We start from the raw sequence: 14,415 nt of genomic DNA on the forward strand, positions 1-14,415 counted from the left end.
AAGATTGTGTGGGAGACAAATGCTTCATTGTGGCAAAAATGCTGCGTCTTGGAGGAGGAGTGCCCAGCACCATGGGCAGGTCCGGGGGTGTGCAGCCGTGACGGCTTCTAGAAGTAGACCCTGCAGTTCTGGGCTGCGTTTCCAGGGCGCAGGCGTGAGGCAGCCCCTGCGGATCCCCCTGCGGGAACCGTGGCCGGAGACCGCGCGCGCTTGTGTTTCCTCCACGAGCCACCTGCCACCGTCTTCCCTGCTCCTTTCTTCCTTCGACCCCTTCCCACGGGCACGTTGATCCGTGCCGACCGCCAGCCAGGGCAGGGGAGGGCTGCCTGCGAGGGGGGACGGAGCCTGCCCACGTGCCCTTCCCACAGCCTCACCTGCCGCAAGCGGCCCTGGGCACGGCTGCAGACTTCGGTTCTCCGACAAACCGGCAGGGTAGGAATGCCACTCACCCGGGGGCTGGAACGGAGCTCAGCTCAGGTCGCCTCCCGATCTCCCGTGCTGCCCACCCACTGTCCCGCAGTTTCTGCTCACAGTTCCCCCAGGGCTGACCGTGGAAAGCTCCCGGGCAGCCCCATACTCACCAGCGCTCCCGGAGCTGGGACGCCTCCGCAGATGCGGGTCGAGAACCGGCTCTTCCCGTGTGACCCAGTGGATGAGGTCACTCCAGAAACATTAGCTACAGAAGGCATTTTGTTGGGTTTTTATTTTGATTTTTTGAATTTTCTACTACATCCAGAGTGGCGTGGCTGTCCTGGCCCGTGGCGCTGTTTTGGAATCTTGGCAGCATCTTTAACCATTTGTGTACAATCTGCATTTTTTCCCACCAGTTGGCTTTATTCTCAGCCGGTTTTCCTTCTTCCTGGACGGTGAGCACTGGAAACTAGCTGCCAGCGTCGGTGTGTCCAAGGGCAGAGAGGAAGGGCACCAGGACGGGGCTGTGCAGTCTCCCAGCCATGGCCACGCTGCTCAGGGCGAGGGCGCGTTAGGATGACCGCGATTTCTGGCTTTGAGGAGGCAACAGAGCTTAGATGCTTAGATGCAGAGCTTAGAGCTTAGATGCAGCAGCCCACGGTCCCACACCGCAGTGTCCCTGCATCTCTAGGGGACACCCCACGGTCCCACACCGCAGTGTCCCTGCGTCTCTAGGGGACACCCCACGGTCCCACACGGCGGTGTCCCTGCGTCTCTAGGGGACACCCCACGGTCCCACACGGCGGTGTCCCTGCGTCTCTAGGGGACACCCCACGGTCCCACACGGCGGTGTCCCTGCGTCTCTAGGGGACACCCCACGGTCCCACACGGCGGTGTCCCTGCGTCTCTAGGGGACACCCCACGGTCCCACACGGCGGTGTCCCTGCGTCTCTAGGGGACACCCCACGGTCCCACACGGCGGTGTCCCTGCGTCTCTAGGGGACACCCCACGGTCCCACACCGCAGTGTCCCTGCATCTCTAGGGGACACCCCACGGTCCCACACGGCAGTGTCCCTGCATCTCTAGGGGACACCCCACGGTCCCACACGGCAGTGTCCCTGCATCTCTAGGGGACACCCCACGGTCCCACACGGCGGTGTCCCTGCGTCTCTAGGGGACACCCCACGGTCCCACACGGCGGTGTCCCTGCGTCTCTAGGGGACACCCCACGGTCCCACACCGCAGTGTCCCTGCATCTCTAGGGGACACCCCACGGTCCCACACGGCAGTGTCCCTGCATCTCTAGGGGACACCCCACGGTCCCACACGGCGGTGTCCCTGCATCTCTAGGGGACACCCCACGGTCCCACACCGCAGTGTCCCTGCATCTCTAGGGGACACCCCACGGTCCCACACCGCAGTGTCCCTGCGTCTCTAGGGGACACCCCACGGTCCCACACGGCAGTGTCCCTGCGTCTCTAGGGGACACCCCACGGTCCCACACGGCGGTGTCCCTGCATCTCTAGGGGACACCCCACGGTCCCACACCGCAGTGTCCCTGCATCTCTAGGGGACACCCCACGGTCCCACACCGCAGTGTCCTGCAGCTTCTGGGGACACCGCAGGCATAAGGTAGCCTGGTGTCAGCCTGAGTCAGATTTTCCTCTGAACCCGCCTTACACTCAGTGAGGTGGAAGCGAACATACGGTTTGCAGTGAGTGAGTGAAACACTCCTCGTAAGAACCAGGAGGAGGGTGCAGAGGGACTGGGACACCGGGGGTCACGGAAGGGTCCACAGCAGGTGGCACGGCAGCGAAGTGCCCCCAGGAAGCCGGAGGGCAGGGGCAGAGGCCTGGAGGCGGAGCTGGCCAGTGAAGACATTAGTTTTCTTATAATTGTTCCAAAAATTACAGCGTGTGAGATGACGGCCGTGAAGCAGCCGGCAGAGCCCGCGGTCTGAGCAGAAACCCAGTGTCGTGCTCCCCGTTGTGTTTCTAGGCAGCCTGACCCACAGGAAGTACCTAAGGAGGTTGGTTAAATATTCTAAAACTGGATTTTTATGAATGGTTCGGCAAATAAGGGAAAGCCTGATGGTTCTGAATTCCTTACAGATTGAGTATTTTCCTATAAAGTAGTATTTTAGAAAAGAAATCAGAAAATACAGATCAGCCCACAAATAAATGATTAAACCTGTAATTCCATCCACCCAGAAATAATCACTATCAATCTCTTGATGTAAAAATATCAAAAACACAAGAAGGTACAACGTTCAGTCCCAAACTCTGAACCAAAATGTCTAGAGGTGTCGGGAAGTTGAGTCTTCCCTTTGTGGCAGAGCTAGCAGGGTTACGGACACACGTGCCGTCCGGTGGTGGGCATCCTTGTTTTCCGTCGATGTGCTGTTTGCCCAGAGGACCGTTCGTCCTGGCCCCCGAGCGGGCCTGCAGTTTGACCGCTGTTCTCCGGGGCAGCCGCGTTTGGAGAAGGGAAGCATCTCCATGCGCGCGTGACCTGTCCTCGCCTGAGTGTGGGTGGCCCACGGTCCCCTTTGGGGGGGGTTCCCTAGTCTTTGGGGGACGGCTGACTTACCCGGCGGGCAGGTAGTGGAGACTGTGGAGTAAACGCACCCACTGCATGAGACGTCAGTGTTCCGTGGAGGTGAATTAGGGGCTCATCTTTCCTCGGCCAGGGTTCCCACGGACGGCCCTCTGAACGTGTCCTCGCCCTCCCTGAGCATCCCTCCCGGCGTGTGCGGTCTCGTTCCACGGATCGTCCTCCCCCGTGGGATCTTGGGCGCTGGCACGTTCTCGTACTGCGACTCCCGCTGCTCTCGGGCTCAGGCGGATCCCGCCACCCTCTCGAGGCCCGGTGCTGCTCTTCGTCCCATGTCCCTGAGTCCCGGGGCTGGAGGCATTTCCCTCGCTCCGGCTTCCCCTGGTGCCTCATCCCCCACCGGCACGCTTTCCGCCGCTGCTCCTGTCGTGTCTGTAGACGCGTGAGCCCACTCAGGGAAGGACACCCAGAGAACTGGGCACCGGGGAAGGACAGCCCATCCCGGCTCAGTCGGCCTCGTGGATGCACCGCAGCGCGAGTCCTTTAGCTGCAGGAACAAGCCACTTCGGAGAAACCAGACACGCTTTTTTGTTGAAGTCCAGCGTCCCGTGTGACGTGTGCCCGCGGCAGCAACGACCATCCTGCCCAACAAGGCCACGGTTGAGTCCCCACCAGCTCATGGCCATGGCATCACGTAGCTCCTCCCGCCGGCGAGCGTCTGGGGTTCGCTGCCCACTGTTGGCTCAGATGGCCAGGCCGGGGCCCGCACTCAAGAAAGAAGACATTTACCCTCGAAACAGAAGCATTCCCTGAAAGGAGGATGATCCAGGACTGCATCTGGTTGGCGATGCAGTCGCCACAGCTCCCAGGGGGGCGAGTGGGTGTTTTGAGATGAGAGACGCTGAGCCTCAGAACAGCTCAGAGGACGTGCCCCGGTGACCAGGCAGCGAGCGGACACGGAACCGTGGACCACATCCTCGAAGCAGAGACGACCGTGTCTGCAGAGGAGCCCATCTGCTTTCTAGTGCTTTCCTCTCCTCTCACATTTTAGATCAGATCTGCTATTTCGTACGACCCACACCGGCAACCCAAAGACGTGTGTCTCTGTGGGTAGGGGAGGTTGGGGGCATCCTGTCCTCCATGGCCATGGGTGGGGGAGGTCAGGGTGTCCTCCACCTTGTGGCCGTGGCTGTGGGTGGGCAGCATGCCGGAAGGCGTCAGACAGCTCAGAGCGGTGATGGCTACTTGCTTGTGCTGCTGCATGTTTAAGAGAAAATCCTGAGAAATGACAAATGTTTTGTTGTCAAATGTGCAAGTGGGCAAGTATAAGAAATCTAAATACAAGACCATCATAAAAATAGAAAATTGGGACACGCATGATTTCTGTGCTGCCGTTGACTCAGCTGTTCTGTCTGAGAAACGAGCGGGTTACTTACTCCCTTCTCGTTCCGGAGCAGGAATCACCACGTTAATTTTTCCAACACAGCCCCCTTGAGGTCGATGGCGTAGCTCTGTGGCAAAAGAATGGACCAAAATGGACTGTGGGTGACTTGAATTTTACACGAAATACTGGTATGTTATAGCCTCATGCAAGGAAGAAATGTAGAAGGATGTGCCATTTTTTATGCTTAGAAATGACACTTCCCAGAATTTTTAGTCATAAAAATGACTTTAAAACAATTTGGATTTGTTGAATCTATGATGAAAGTGGACATTAGGTCAAGTTATGACTTCTGAGTTTAATCAACTTTAACATAAATTTCCCTTAGTGCTGTTAGGAGGTGTCACGTGCATGTTAACCTCTGTTGAAAAAGACATTGCCTACAACCACGGTTACTCTTTCCAGAAGCGTAAGCTGAAAGGTCTTTGGTTGCACTCGATTAAGAAATTTAGCTTTTTATGACAGAAAAATGAGCACCCGCCTCACCGGCAGAAGGAAGGAGGGAAAGTGGGGTCTTCTCTTTTCCAAAACTTTTAAGTCACCTTAGCAGAAACTTTGATCCTTATATTTGGAAAAAAGCAATGATTAATTTATCTGGGAGGAAATCTTATTATAAGTACCTGCGTGGAATTAAGTCAACAGTAACACTGTGACCAACCTTCGATCTTAAAGCTCCCACAATGAAAGAGAAGTGCGGCCGCCCTGATCATGAGAAGTGACGTCACTGACTGTTGGGAAGAAAAAAACCAGGAAGCGCAGAGACTGATAAAAATCTCAAGTAATTCTCAGAAGAAAATTGGTAGTTTTAACACTTTCATGAATTTGAACTCTCAGTTCATTTCCTCCCCCCACTGCTTTTAGGTGGGGAAGGACCGTAAATGGGGTGTCATGGGGCTTATGTGCTCGCAGGAATGAGTCAACTCAGCCGAAGCCTGCACCCCCTTTCCTGCTGACCCGCCTTGTCCCGGGAATGAGAAGGAGCATGGGCCTCCCGTTACCCGGTGTCCTCATCCGCGCTGAGCACACATCCCTCCCCCCCATGCCCTGGGGGGCTCTCCCGGGCCTCCAGAGCAGGGGACCCGGCGAAGGACCGTGCGCCCAGGAGCAGCCACGCCGGCGGTCCTGGTCCCGGGCCCCATGATGGGCACGTGCCGCAGATGGCGGGAGCAAGCCCGCTTCCCGGGGCCACGGATGGCTGCGGGGGCCCTGGCGACCTTGGTTCCCAGTGCACCTGCGGGCGGCCAGGACAGCAGGGGCAGGGGGCACTTAGCGTCGGTTACTGTGTAGCTCCAAACACAGAGTTCCCCAAATACAGAAAGGGGGTTCGGGTGCTTGGTGACCAAAAAGGGGTGATGGACGACGACCTCAGCCCATCTCTTTGGCCGCCCAAATCAGCGCACGCTCTGCCATTCTCACACATCGCCCTGCCCACGCCGCCGCAGAAGGTCCTGTCCTAACGCAGCTCTCGCTCTCGGAACCGGTAACACGCCGGCCTCCCTCCAGCAGGGACGGGCCCGGCCTCCGCTGCCGCACGTGCTTCTGGGGGGTGGGCGGCCCCTCTGCCGGCTGCGGACTCGGCTGTAAAGGTCACCGCCGTGGACGGACGGGCTCTGTGAACTGGGACGAGGGGAGAGAAGAGAGGGCACGCTCTTGCTCCCTCTGTATGGCGTTTTGGGGTGTGTGCTAAGCACCGGGGCTGCCCCGGTAAACAGAGACTTGGTGTTGGGTCTGCTCGCTGCTGGGCGTGTCTTCCCGTCTGGACGGTCCGCAGCTTTGGGAATGGCAGGAAGAGCTTCGGTCCTAGGACACCGCGGTGAGCTGGGCCCCGAGGCTGAGCACCACAGGCCTCACGGGCAGGGGTCCACTTGGGTCTGGGTTGGCTCCTCACCAGCTGCAGGGACGTCCTGGGTTTCAGTCTGGGCCTTGCACAAAGAACGCGGGCATCCGAGCTTCCCGTTGGTGAGCAGCGCTCAGGGACGTGGCCTCCCTGCTTCATGGCCTGCCTGCATTCCCACTGTCCCCTGACCGGGAGCCCTCAGCAGCACTTTGTCTACACGGGCTGAACGGGCAGCCTGGGCCTGTGATCCTCATCCCTTCTGTGCACGACTCGGCGCCGCTGGTGGAGCTCGGAGCAGAGCAGGCCGTGCGTGGTGAGCAGTCATGGCCGTGTTTCTCGGGAACTGCAGAAAGAGGCAGCCTCCTTCTCTGCACGTGGTTTGCTGACCTTTGTTAAGGCCCATTAATGAACCGATGTGTCGGTACATGCACGGACTGCCGCGGTCGGATCCGGCACACGGGCTGCATTGTCACCGCCTTTTTGGCTCCTGCCAAACCCACTGATTCATTTCAGACCCTTACTTCCTTGACTCTCTGTTGCCGCAGCCACTCCCGAGACTAATTTCTGAATCAGTTGGGATGCTTAAGAGCAGCCACGGAAGCCAGCTCTGTTTGGTGTGAGCAAAGAGTGTATTTATAGGTGACGGACTCTGGACTCGTGTTGTTTCTTTGGCCGCGTAAGTTGTAAGAGCCTGTTGTTCCAACCCTAACCACGACAGCGATCGGTTAACACCCGAGTCACAGGTTTTAAGAGCTGTCAGTGCTGGAGCGGAGCGGAAGTCTCCGTGAACTGAAGTCCCTGGTGGAGAAAAGACAGCCCTGCTTACCCCCGGCAGAGGGGCAGCGGGAGGAACTTGGCGTGGAGACCAGCTGATCTTGGAGCAGCGGACTCGGCACTGTGAGGCCGAGTGCGTGAGAATCCCAGGGAGCCCCGCTCCGTCATTCTGCCCCGGCCAGGGGTGTGTGTGCAGAAGCCGGCAGCAGCCCAGAGCCACGAGAATCATCTGAGGTTCGTCAGGCCTCTAGTGAACGCAGGGTCACAGGCGTCTGAAGTCTCAGGGGGGCCGGAGAATCCATGCCCCCGCCAAGGGACAGTGGGCCCCCAGCAGGTGGGAGGCAGGGGCACTGAGGACGGAGCGGGGAGCAGGAACGCTGCGAGGCCCCCGGAGACATCCCCCTTGCACCCCAGACACAGAGGTGGGACAACAGGGCCGAGCACGTGTGTCTCAGCCCCCCGGGCCTTTCCCAAGTGCAGCCCGTGGGCTTCCAGACGCTGGGCATTGCCTGCAGAAAGGAGAGAGCTGGAGAGAAGGGAGAACCAGCTTGTCACACAAAGAACGGGTGTCCAGGGTCTCAGATCCTGCCCAGAGCCACAAAGCCAGCCCGACCGGCATGACAGTGGAGCTGTGAGAGGGCCCAGGCCGCCGACATGGCGCAGGTGGCGGAGACGGCCGGGCGAGGCCAGAGAAGGCGGTGTCCTTGCTGGGAGCGTGCTGTTTCCTGCAGTCTCTTCGGTCTCTCAGACACAGTGTTTGCCCTGAAGGACACAGAGGGAAAGGAAATGTAATTACGGGGCGCAAGAAGATGTGGCAACTCTGTGGAGCAGACATGCCGGAGTCACCGGAGACCCTGAGATAACCAGGACGCGTGCGTTGAAGAGGGATGCACCCTGCACGGAGAGGGGGACGATATCATGGAAACATAAAAACTACACCAAACAACCAAATGGAAATGCCGGAAATGAAAGCTGCGGACGTAGAAACAAGATTCCCGGCGGCTCCGGGAGCAGACCGGATGCAGGGGAGACGCCGGTGAACTACGGGCCCTGCACAGGAGAGAAGGAAAGAACGTCCCGTGGAACAGTCAGGGGTCTCTGGGGCGACAGCAGGTTGTCTGTCCTGTGCGCAGCAGGAGCCCGAAGCAGACGGTGCGGGGCCCGGGACAGAGAACCGTTTGAAGACACGACGGCAAGGACCCGTGAGAGGTATCCGCCTACGGACCCAACATCTCTGTGAGCTCCAGGCAGCGTAGATAAAAACAAACCTAGTTGAATCCTTATCACAGTGCTGAGGGCCAGGTTAGAGATGGTCTTCAAGCAGCCAGGAAAGAATAGAGATACGGTGCACAGAGAAGAACAGTAAAAATGACAGGAACGACGGAAGCCGGCACGCACTGGACAGGTCCGTGCAGAGCGCGAGGAGAACGGCTCACCCAGCAGCAGCACCGTTCGGGAGGACGCGGCAGGTGTGTGCAGACGCGGCGCCGCGGCGAGCCTCCTCCAGCAGCACACGGCTGCAGGGAAAGCCAGCTGCTCGGGGGCAGAGAGGAAGGCACACGAGGCAGGTCAGATCTGTAGCAAGAAGCATCGAATGCTAGAAAAGGTAAATAGGAGGAAACACTGGAAAATTTTTCTATGTGTATGGCTACGAGCATACTTTAAATTTCTTTAAAGGCGATTAAGTATTAAAAGCAAAAAAAGACAGTCGAGGCATTTGTAGCCTGAGTAGCACTGGCACGTGAGGGTGGTGGAAATATGCTACTCTGTGTTCCTAAAGCACATCATGTGATGGTGGACTGAAAATGCCGCGGATTTTCGTCTCTGCATCAACCTGTAAGAAACAGGTCGATTGAGAAAGTGCTGTACTCGAAATAGTCTGTTTGCGAGGGAAGAAGGAACAAGAACAACAAACAGCCAATCATATCAACAATTACATTAAAAGTAATTTAACTAAACAGGCAAGTAAAAGGCAGAGATTGTCAGGCTAGAAAGATTCAGCTGCATTAGTTACGAGGAACCTTAACTCCGAGGGTATCGACAGGTTGAAAGTAAGCACAAAGTCCTCGGAGGAGGACGGGTGTGCCGTGTTCACGACAGACGTGTGCGATGTGAGGGTTTCGGGAAATGAAGGTGTGCGTCACGTGGTGATTAAAGGGTTGGTTCACCAGCGAAACAAAAATCCTAAATGCGTGTGCACCTGAAAAGCGACCTTCAAAATACGTGAAGCAAAACTGACGGAATTCGAAAGGAAAAAATTCATAGTCCTAGTTGGATACTGTAACATCTCTCTCCCAGTAATTGATAAAATGAGGAAAATATCGGCGTATGGAAGATTTTAACAACACCGTGGCCTACCTTGAGGTAACTGACATTTAAGGAGGCGACACTGTACTGCTGTGGACTGGTCGTGTCCCTGCAGAATTCACACGCTCAAGCCTCGACCGCACTGTGACAGGAGACGTGGCACCATGAAAGGGTAACAACGGTTAAAGGGTCCCAGAGGCGAGGACCTGATCTGCTAGGATCGGTGTCCTTACCGGAAGAAGGAGGGAAATGAGGGCCGCACTCTCCATGCACACGTGCTGAGGAAAAGCCTTGGGAACACACGGCGAGAGGGCAGCGGTCAGCGAGCCCGGGAGAGAGCGCTCACCTGAAGCCACTGTGTTGGTTCCTTGGTCCCAGTCTTCCAGCTTCTGGAACCGTGAAGAAATGAATTTCCGTTAAGACACAGTCTGTGGAATCTTGGGATGGCAGCCCCGGCAGACTCAGACACCAACATGTGTAGCGCTGTTTTTGTCAGACGTGAAAAATTCTACAAGAAAGACTATAAAACAGTTTTCAAGGAATATTAAATGACCACAATCACACTGTATGTTCTCTGTGATGTAATTAAATGAGTAATAACAGGAAGATGACCAGAAAAATCCCTAAATACTTGGAAATGAAACAACACACTTCTGATTAACCCATGAATAAAAGGAAATCATGAGGAAGATGAGAAAATACTTGATGAAAACACAGCACGTCAGATTTTGTTGCTTGCACCTAACATAGGGCTCAGCAGTAAATGTTTGTATTAGAAAGAGGAGAGTATAAAATCTCTTTTAACTTCCACTTCAGAAAAATCTAGGAAAAAGCAAAAAACTCAAGCCCAAAGTTGGAGAAGATAAAAATCAATGTGGCAATGAATTAAATGGAACAAAGACAAATGGAAAACTCAGTATACGAAAAGTTGATTCTTTACGAAAACTTAGTAAGTTTGGTAAACTGCTGGCAGTACTCATCACTAGTACGAGACGAGAGGGAGACTGAAGATACCACGGGCTGGCAGGGAATGGGGCGCTTTTTGCGGCCGCAGGTGTCACTGTTGGGGATGTGGGACAGCCCCGCGACTTCGGGGGACAGTTGGTGAGTTTCCTATACTGGTGAACGTGACTTGCCTGTGACCGAGCAGTTCTCTCCCGGGTGTTCACCCTGGAGAAGTGAAGTTGTTCATCCTCCCGGGGGCCGCACACAAATGTGCCCAGCAGACACGCTCATGATCACCAAGAACTGCAAACAGCTGCACACCCATTCCCCGGGGGCGGAAGGGCAGGCTGCTGTCCGCTCGTGCAGCGGCTTGCTCTCCTGCCGTGGGAGGGACAGACCGCTCCTGCAGGGACGGCGTGTCCGGACCTCAGGAGCAGTCTTCCGGGTGAGGGAAGCCAGACACAGAGGTCTGCACACCCGATGAGTCTGTTTATATGATTTCCTGGATAAGACAACACTGTAGGTACAAGTCAGATCCGTGTTGCCAGGTGCTGAGGGCCAGGGGAGGGAACTGACTGCAAAGAGGCAGGAGGGGCCTTTTGGGGTGGTAAAGGTTTTCTGTGGCCTGATTGTGACGGTGGTTCCGTGACTGCACGTTGTCAACGTCTGTCAACCTGTAAACTTACGGATGAATGTTACCGCGGGCGGATCCCCTAGATACCTCTGAGAGGTACGGAGTGATGGAGGGAGGGGAACATTCACGTGTTAGTAGGCGTGGGCCTGCTGTTGGCCGGGACGGAGTAGCAGGGACCAGAGTCATCCTCTTCCCTAAGCAGATAAAGAATGGTCAGATCCACGAAGCGTGACCCCGGGTGTCAGGTGACAAAGAAGGAAGAACCCTGACAGAGGCAGGGTCGGCCGTGCGATTTCTCTAGGTCACCGCAGCCCGGTGAGCTCTTTGAGTGCGGGAGACGGAGCAGAGTCTGAGGAGACAAAAGGCGGCTGCGGTCCTCAGAGGAGGAGGCTACAGAGCAGGGAGACACAGCGCTCTGGGGATCCCCAGAGAGCCCCTCAAGTGTTGTAGCACGTGCTCCTCGAGTCATCTTGTGAACACAGTCGGCATCGGTTCATGTCAGAAAACCCCTCAGAGCCCCACAGAGAACCAGCCAAAGGGCTGGAGTGAGTATGGCTTGTTCCCAGCAGCCAGACCGGAAATCTCAGAATTCATGAGGCACCGCTCAGGGCTCATCTCACAGATGTTAAAAGCAAGAACTGAGAAGAACAAGATCTTTCCAAGTAATTTGGCGTGGAGCGAAGGTCGAGAATATTTACAGGAATACAGAAATACCCAGCACCGACAAGTCAGTTTACAGTGTCCGACTTAAATTCAGAAATGACCAGGCGTGCCAGCCACCCACAATGAGGAGAGATGTCAGTAAGTCAGAACTGAACTGAACTGATACAGATGTTGGATTTTTAGACAAGGATACTGAAAGAGTTATTTTAACTGTATTCCTAATAGTCAAAACGTTGAAAAGAAGCATGGAATGTTAAAGAGAGGGGGTAAAGGCAAATTGAACTTCTAGAAATGAAAACTACAATATTTGTGATGAAAAATACAATGATGGCATTGATGGCAGAAGAAAATATTGGTGAACTTGAAGACATAGCAACAGAAACTTTGCAAAATAAAACAAAGAAAAGAATTTTAATGGTAAGACCATCATTGAATCGTGGGGAACTTCAGGTGACTTAACATACAGGTGCTTGTCGTCCCCAAAACAGAGGAAGAAGGGACCGAGGTCCAGAAAATACACGTGAAGAACTGTTTTACATTTGGCGACGGTGTGAGCCCGCAGATCTCAAAGCTCAGCTACCTCCAACGTAACATGAAGGGAACTGCTTAAGTCGCTCAAAGCCCGTGACACAGGGACTATCGTAAAAGCAGCCAGATGAAAAAGAAGTCAAGTCACATACAGAGGGACAGAGATGGGGTCATTTCATGCTCCCATCGGAAGTGATGTGAGAGAGAACACAGTAGAAGACGTCTCTAAGGGGCGCCGGGGTGACTCAGTGGGTTAAGCCTCTGCCTTCAGCTCAGGTCACGATCTCAGGGTCCTGGGATTGAGCCCTGCATGGGGCTCTCTGCTCAGAGGGGAGCCTGCTTCCCCCCCTCTCTCTGCTGCCTCTCTGCCGACTTGTGATCTCTGTCTGTCAACTAAAGAAATAAAATCTTAAAAAAAAAAAAAACAACAAGACGTCTCTCAGTACTGAAAGAGAAGAGTCGTCGACCTAGAATTTTACCCTCAGCGGAAATGTCTTTCAAGATCACAGGCTATATAGACACTTTTTTAGCTGTAAGAACAACAGCAACAAAAAATGCTGAGAATTTACCGCCAGCACACCCACACAGGAAGAAATATTAGTGGAAATCCTTTAGGCAGAAGAGAAGTGATACCAGATTCTGTCTGGATCCACATGATGAATGAGTAGAACTGGAAATGGCAGCTGCAGAGACAAACGTGGAAGATCGTTAGCACTTTTTAAATCTCTTTACAAGGTTACTGACGGCTCGGACAAAGGTGGTGTTAGCTTGTGGGGTGTGTAATGTATGACAGCTGCCCAGAGGTCGGGAGGGGAGGAGATGGAAACAGACCGTCACGAGGTGCCTATGCCGTACAGGGCGGTGCAGTGCCACTGGCAGGGGGGCTGTGAGCAGGACGTGAGCTGACAGCCTGCACGTGACCACAGACCGGTTTTCTTCCAGCAGCTGGTAAACCACCAGCCAGCGCGGGGGATGCAGGGGACCTATGAGAGGGGAGAGAGACGGGACCTACGAAATACTGAACAGAGGGTCAGACCTACATGCAACTGATCTAAACACCCCAAGGAAGATGTGGAGATCGTGAGACCGGATTTTTAAAAAGCAAAACCCTAACTACACGGACCCCGTGACAAACTCCTCTTAAACACGAAGACACAAGCAGACTGAGTACAAGGACGGGAAAGCTGTTCCTCACTAATCTTCCCGGAGAGCTGAAGCGGCTACGTGCGTATCAATTGATTAATTTCAGAACAAAGAATACTCCAGGGGTGAATACGGTCATTTCAGAAGAAGGTAATTCCATATATGTGAAGGAAATTGAATCCATAATCCGAAACCTTTACAGGAGAGAAAAAGAAAACCTCTAGGCCCAGATGGTGTCACTGGGAAAATGCCAACCCTACAGAAACTTGGTTGGAGATAGAGGAAAAGGGAACATGCCCCAACACATGTTGTGAAGCAAGCATAACCTAGATACCAGCATCTGACAAAAAGGGGAAACTGAAAATCCAGGCCAATAGCCCATGTGGAAAAAGTTCCAAACAATGGTAGCATATTGAATGTAGCGACACGCAGAGAGTCGTGCGTCCTATCCAAGCATGTCTTAGCTCCGGGATGCAAGGTTGCTTCCCCACTTAAAACCTGTCTGATTCACCATATTGTAACAGAGTGAAGGAGAAAAACATGACCGTATGATGCAGGAGACCCCTCGTTCCTGGGAGAACTAGGAAGACAAGGGAGCTTCTTCAGTCTAAAAAAAAAAAAAGTATACGAAAAGCTAGAACCTCATTCTCAGTCGTCCACTTTGAGAGCTTTTTCCCTAAAATCAGGAACATTGGCATTATATTGAAGTCCTAGCCAAAGTGATAGGATATAAAAATAAAAAGTACGAATACTGGAAATGGAGAAGTGAAGCTTGTGATTTGCAGACTGCCCAATAGTGCACATAAAAACTCCTGTAGAACGAAAGCCACAATTGCTGATATGTAAGGTTAGGAATAGCACAAAAGCAGAAGTTTATACATGGAGCACCTGGCTGGCTCAGTCCGTTAAGCATCCACCTGTGCTCAGGTTATAATCTCAGAGTCCTGGGATCGAGCCCCCATCGGGAGTCTGCTTCTCCCTCTGCCTCTGTATTGTCTGTCTGTCTCTCTCAAATGAATAAATAAAATCTTTTTTAAAAGTTTCTACATAAAAAATGGTATTCCTGTGCATCCCTGTATATACGGCAGCACTGTTTACCACAGCCAGAATATGGAAACAGCCCATGTGTCTGACGACAGATGAGTACAGAAGATGCGGTACGTGTACGTATGCACACA

The 14,415-nt window shown here is 54.1% G+C and overlaps 1 protein-coding gene across 2 annotated transcripts in view; it reads left to right on the forward strand.

Moving 5' to 3' along the window:
- Positions 1-14,415, forward strand: part of DIP2C (disco interacting protein 2 homolog C) — a 361,347-nt gene that overhangs the window by 315,248 nt on the left and 31,684 nt on the right. The gene's annotated exons all lie outside the window — the stretch shown is intronic.

The sequence above is a fragment of the Martes martes genome (assembly GCF_963455335.1).
Source record: "Martes martes genome assembly, chromosome: 8".
In the NCBI taxonomy this organism is placed as follows: Eukaryota; Metazoa; Chordata; class Mammalia; order Carnivora; family Mustelidae; genus Martes; species Martes martes.